Raw genomic sequence first — 6,753 nt, forward strand, 5'->3', positions numbered from 1 at the left:
GAACAATGTAATATTACTAAATGTCCACAATGTAATATTACTAAATGTCCTTACTCTTTCAAGAACAATTCATTTGGTTAAGGAGGCCACAATGTAATATTACTAAATGTCCTTACTCTTTCAAGAACAATTCATTTGGTTAAGGAAGCCACAATGTAATATTACTAAATGTCCTTACTCTTTCAAGAACAATTCATTTGGTTAAGGAGGCCACAATGTAATATTACTAAATGTCCTTACTCTTTCAAGAACAATTCATTTGGTTAAGGAGGCCACAATGTAATATTACTAAATGTCCTTACTCTTTCAAGAACAATTCTAAATTTGGTTAAAATGTCCTTACTCTTTCAAGAACAATTCACAATGAGGTCATGTGTATATTACTAAATGTCCTTACTCTTTCAATTCTTTCAAGAACAATTCATTTGGTTAAGGAGGCCACAATGTTAATATAATATCATTACTAAATGTCCTTACTCTTTCAAGAACAATTCATTTGGTTAAGGAGGCCACAATGTAATATTACTAAATGTCCTTACTCTTTCAAGAACAATTCATTTGGTTAAGGAAGCCACAATGTAATATTACTAAATGTCCTTACTCTTTCAAGAACAATTCATTTGGTTAAGAAGGCCACAATGTAATATTACTAAATGTCCTTACTCTTTCAAGAACAATTCATTTGGTTAAGGAAGCCACAATGTTATATTACTAAATGTCCTTTCTCTTTCAAGAACAATTCATTTGGTTAAGGAGGCCACAATGTAATATTACTAAATGTCCTTACTCTTTCAAGAACAATTCATTTGGTTAAGGAAGCCACAATGTAATATTACTAAATGTCCTTACTCTTTCAAGAACAATTCATTTGGTTAAGGAAGCCACAATGTTATATTACTAAATGTCCTTACTCTTTCAAGAACAATTAATTTGGTTAAGGAAGCCACAATGTTATATTACTAAATGTCCTTACTCTTTCAAGAACAATTCATTTGGTTAAGGAGGCCACAATGTAATATTACTAAATGTCCTTACTCTTTCAAGAACAATTCATTTGGTTAAGGAAGCCACAATGTAATATTACTAAATGTCCTTACTCTTTCAAGAACAATTCATTTGGTTAAGGAGGTCACAATGTAATATTACTAAATGTCCTTACTCTTTCAAGAACAATTCATTTGGTTAAGAAAGCCACAATGTTATATTACTAAATGTCCTTACTCTTTCAAGAACAATTCATTTGGTGAAGAAAGCCACAATGTTATATTACTAAATGTCCTTACTCTTTCAAGAACAATTCATTTGGTTAAGGAGGTCACAATGTTATATTACTAAATGTCCTTACTCTTTCAAGAACAATTCATTTGGTTAAGGAGGCCACAATGTAATATTACTAAATGTCCTTACTCTTTCAAGAACAATTTATTTGTTTAAGGAGGTCACAATTTTAAATTAGTAAATGTCCTTACTCTTTCTAGAACAATTCATTTAGTTAAGGAGGTCACAATGTAATATTACTAAATGTCCTTACTCTTTCAAGAACAATTCATTTGGTTAAGGAGGCCACAATGTAATATTACTAAATGTCCTTACTCTTTCAAGAACAATTCATTTGGTTAAGAATGTCACAATGTAATATTACTAAATGTCCTTACTCTTTCAAGAACAATTCATTTGGTTAAGGAGGTCACAATGTAATATTACTAAATGTCCTTACTCTTTCAAGAACAATTCATTTGGTTAAGGAGGCCACAATGTAATATTACTAAATGTCCTTACTCTTTCAAGAACAATTCATTTGGTTAAGGAAGCCACAATGTAATATTACTAAATGTCCTTACTCTTTCAAGAACAATTCATTTGGTTAAGGAAGCCACAATGTAATATTACTAAATGTCCTTACTCTTTCAAGAACAATTCATTTGGTTAAGGAAGCCACAATGTTATATTACTAAATGTCCTTACTCTTTCAAGAACAATTCATTTGGTTAAGGAGGTCACAATGTAATATTACTAAATGTCCTTACTCTTTCAAGAACAATTCATTTGGTTAAGGAAGCCACAATGTAATATCATTACTAAATGTCCTTATATTACTCTTTCGAGAACAATTCATTTGGTTAAGGAGGCCACAATGTAATATTACTAAATGTCCTTACTCTTTCAAGAACAATTCATTTGGTTAAGGAAGCCACAATGTAATATTACTAAATGTCCTTACTCTTTCAAGAACAATTCATTTGGTTAAGGAGGCCACAATGTAATATTACTAAATGTCCTTACTCTTTCAAGAACAATTCATTTGGTTAAGGAGGCCACAATGTAATATTACTAAATGTCCTTACTCTTTCAAGAACAATTCATTTGGTTAAGGAGTAATATTACTAAATGTCCTTACTCTTTCAAGAACACAATGTGTAATATTACTAAATGTCCTTACTCTTTCAAGAACAATTCATTTGGTTAAGGAAGGTCACAATGTAATATTACTAAATGTCCTTACTCTTTCAAGAACAATTCATTTGGTTAAGGAAGCCACAATGTAATATTACTAAATGTCCTTACTCTTTCAAGAACAATTAATTTGGTTAAGAAGGTCACAATGTAATATTACTAAATGTCCTTACTCTTTCAAGAACAATTAATTTGGTTAAGGAGGTCCACAATGTAATATTTACTAAATGTCCTTACTCTTTCAAGAACAATTCATTTGGTTAAGGAAGCCACAATGTAATAATACTAAATGTCCTTAATCTTTCAAGAACAATTAATTTGGTTAAGGAGGCCACAATGTAATATCATTACTAAATGTCCTTACTCTTTCAAGAACAATTAATTTGGTTAAGGAGGCCACAATGTAATATTACTAAATGTCCTTACTCTTTCAAGAACAATTCATTTGGTTAAGGAGGCCACAATGTAATATTACTAAATGTCCTTACTTTCAAGAACAATTCATTTGGTTAAGGAGGCCACAATGTAATATTACTAAATGTCCTTACTCTTTCAAGAACAATTCATTTGGTTAAGGAGGCCACAATGTAATATTACTAAATGTCCTTAAGAACAATTCTTTGGTTAAGAACACATTCATATTACTAAATGTCCTAAAGAACAATTAATTTGGTTAAGGAAGCCACAATGTAATATTACTAAATGTCCTTACTCTTTCAAGAACAATTCATTTGGTTAAGGACAATGTAATATTACTAAATGTCCTTACTCTTTCAAGAACAATCACAATTCATTTGGTTAAGGAAGCCACAATATATTACTAAATGTCCTTACTCTTTCAAGAACAATTCATTTGGTTAAGAGGCCACAATGTAATATTACTAAATGTCCTTACTCTTTTCAAGAACAATTCATTTGGTTAAGGAGGCCACAATGTAATATTACTAAATGTCCTTACTCTTTCAAGAACAATTCATTTGGTTAAGGAAGCCACAATGTAATATTACTAAATGTCCTTAAGAACTTCATTTGGTTAAGGAGGCAAGAATATTACTAATTCATTTTTGGTTAAGAAAGCCACAATGTTATATTACTAAATGTCCTTACTCTTTCAAGAACAATTCATTTGGTTAAGGAAGCCACAATGTTATATTACTAAATGTCCTTACTCTTTCAAGAACAATTCATTTGGTTAAGGAAGCCACAATGTAATATTACTAAATGTCCTTACTCTTTCAAGAACAATTCATTTGGTTAAGTCCTTACTCTTTCAAGAACAATTCATTTGGTTAAGGAGGTCACAATGTAATATTACTAAATGTCCTTACTCTTTCAAGAACAATTCATTTGGTTAAGGAGGCCACAATGTAATATTACTAAATGTCCTTACTCTTTCAAGAACAATTCATTTGGTTAAGGAGGCCACAATGTAATATTACTAAATGTCCTTACTCTTTCAAGAACAATTCATTTGGTTAAGGAGGCCACAATGTAATATTACTAAATGTCCTTACTCTTTCAAGAACAATTCATTTGGTTAAGGAGGTCACAATGTAATATCATTACTAAATGTCCTTACTCTTTCAAGAACAATTCATTTGGTTAAGGAAGCCACAATGTAATATTACTAAATGTCCTTACTCTTTCAAGAACAATTCATTTGGTTAAGGAGGCCACAATGTAATATTACTAAATGTCCTTACTCTTTCAAGAACAATTCATTTGGTTAAGGAGGCCACAATGTAATATTACTAAATGTCCTTACTCTTTCAAGAACAATTCATTTGGTTAAGGAGGCCACAATGTAATATTACTAAATGTCCACAATGTTAATACAATTACTAAATGTCCTTACTCTTTCAAGAACAATTCATTTGGTTAAGGAAGCCACAAAGAACAATTCATTTGGTTAAGGAGCCCATAATGTTATATTACTAAATGTCCTTCTCTTTCAAGAACAATTTATTTCTTTAAGGAGGCCAGAATGTAATATTACTAAATGTCCTTAATCTTTCAAGAACAATTCATTTGGTTAAGGAGGCCACAATGTAATATTACTAAATGTCCTTACTCTTTCAAGAACAATTCATTTGGTTAAGGAGCCACAATGTAATATTACTAAATGTCCTTACTCTTTCTCTTTCAAGAACAATTCATTTGGTTAAGGAGGCCACAATGTAATATTACTAAATGTCCTTACTCTTTCAAGAACAATTCATTTGGTTAAGGAGGCCACAATGTAATATTACTAAATGTCCTTACTCTTTCAAGAACAATTCATTTGGTTAAGGCCAGGTAATATTACTAAATGTCCTTACAATTCATTTGTTAATGTATTTACTAAATGTCCTTACTCTTTCAAGAACAATTCATTTGGTTAAGGAAGCCACAATGTAATATTACTAAATGTCCTTACTCTTTCAAGAACAATTCATTTGGTTAAGGAAGCCACAATGTAATATTACTAGAACAATTCATTTGGTTAAGCCACAATGTAATATTACTAAATGTCCACAAGAACAATTCATTTGTTAATATTATATTACTAAATGTCCTTACTCTTTCAAGAACAATTCATTTGGTTAAGGAGGCCACAATGTAATATTACTAAATGTCCTTACTCTTTCAAGAACAATTCAAGAACAATTCATTTGGTTAAAGAACAATTCATTTGAAGGAGGCCACAATGTAATATTACTAAATGTCCTTACTCTTTCAAGAACAATTCATTTGGTTAAGGAGGCACACAATGTAACAATGTATTACTAAATGTCCTTACTCTTTCAAGAACAATTCATTTGGTTAAGGAAGCCACAATGTAATATTACTAAATGTCCTTACTCTTTCAAGAACAATTCATTTGGTTAAGGAAGTCACAATGTAAAAGAACAATGTTAAGGAGGCCACAATGTATATTACTAAATGTCCTTACTCTTTCAAGAACAATTCATTTGGTTAAGGAGAAGCCACAATGTTAAGGAGGCCACAATATTACTAAATGTCCTTACTCTTTCAAGAACAATTCATTTGGTTAAGGAGGTCACAATGTTATATTACCACAATGTTAATATTACTAAATGTCCTTACTCTTTCAAGAACAATTCATTTGGTTAAGGAAGCCACAATGTAATATTACTAAATGTCCTTACTCTTTCAAGAACAATTCATTTGGTTAAGGAAGCCACAATGTAATATTACTAAATGTCCTTACTCTTTCAAGAACAATTCATTTGGTTAAGGAAGCCACAATGTAATATTACTAAATGTCCTTACTCTTTCAAGAACAATTCATTTGGTTAAGGAAGCCACAATGTAATATTACTAAATGTCCTTATCTTTCAAGAACAATTACTGTAATATTACTAAATGTCCTTACTCTTTCAAGAACAATTCATTTGGTTAAGCCACAATGTTATATTACTAAATGTCCTTTCTCTTTCAAGAACAATTCACAATGTAATATTACTAAATGTCCTTACTCTTTCGAGAACAATTCACGTGGTTAAGGAAGCCACAATGTAATATTACTAAATGTCCTTACTCTTTCAAGAACAATTAATTTGGTTAAGGAGGTCACAATGTTAATATTACTAAATGTCCTTACTCTTTCAAGAACAATTCATTTGGTTAAGGAGGTCACAATGTAATATCATTACTAAATGGCCTTACTCTTTCAAGAACAATTCATTTGGTTAAGGACAATGTAATATTACTAAATGCCACAATGTAATATTACTAAGAACAATGTCCTGTACTATTACTAAATGTCCTTACTCTTTCAAGAACAATTCATTTGGTTAAGGAGGCCACAATGTAATATTACTAAATGTCCTTACTCTTTCAAGAACAATTCATTTGGTTAAGGAGGCCACAATGTAATATTACTAAATGTCCTTACTCTTTCAAGAACAATTCATTTGGTTAAGGAAGCCACAATGTTATATTACTAAATGTCCTTACTCTTTCAAGAACAATTCATTTGGTTAAGGAGGTCACAATGTAATATTATTACTAAATGTCCTTTATATTACTAAATGTCTTTCAAGAACAATTCATTTGGTTAAGGAAGCCACAATGTAATATTACTAAATGTCCTTACTCTTTCAAGAACAATTCATTTGGTTAAGGAAGCCACAATGTAATATTACTAAATGTCCTTACTCTTTCAAGAACAATTCATTTGGTTAAGGAGGCCACAATGTTATATTACTAAATGTCCTTACTCTTTCAAGAACAATTCATTTGGTTAAGGAGGCCACAATGTAATATTACTAAATGTCCTTACTCTTTCAAGAACAA

Source organism: Tachypleus tridentatus, chromosome 4 (genome assembly GCF_004210375.1).
Source record: "Tachypleus tridentatus isolate NWPU-2018 chromosome 4, ASM421037v1, whole genome shotgun sequence".
In the NCBI taxonomy this organism is placed as follows: Eukaryota; Metazoa; Arthropoda; class Merostomata; order Xiphosura; family Limulidae; genus Tachypleus; species Tachypleus tridentatus.